The sequence below is a fragment of the Arachis ipaensis genome, chromosome B04 (assembly GCF_000816755.2).
Source record: "Arachis ipaensis cultivar K30076 chromosome B04, Araip1.1, whole genome shotgun sequence".
Classification (NCBI taxonomy): domain Eukaryota; kingdom Viridiplantae; phylum Streptophyta; class Magnoliopsida; order Fabales; family Fabaceae; genus Arachis; species Arachis ipaensis.
In genome coordinates, this window is record NC_029788.2 from 12,322,707 (window position 1) to 12,322,937 (window position 231).

Genomic DNA, 231 nt, shown 5'->3' on the forward strand with positions numbered 1-231 from the left:
GAAGAGAGAAAACCTGGAATAGAAATGGGTGGTTCGAGCAGCGGCGGTGGTGGCCTTTCCAATGACAGTAGGCCAACAGCGGCGAGAATAGATAACAGAGAAGGGGCGTTTTGAGCAGCGGCGGTAGGGCAGGGCAGCGGGCAGGAGAGAGAGAGAGAGAGAGAGAGAGAGAGAGAGAGATTGGAGCGTCAGAGAGAGATCGGGGCACGGCAGCAACGACCTTGGTGGCAA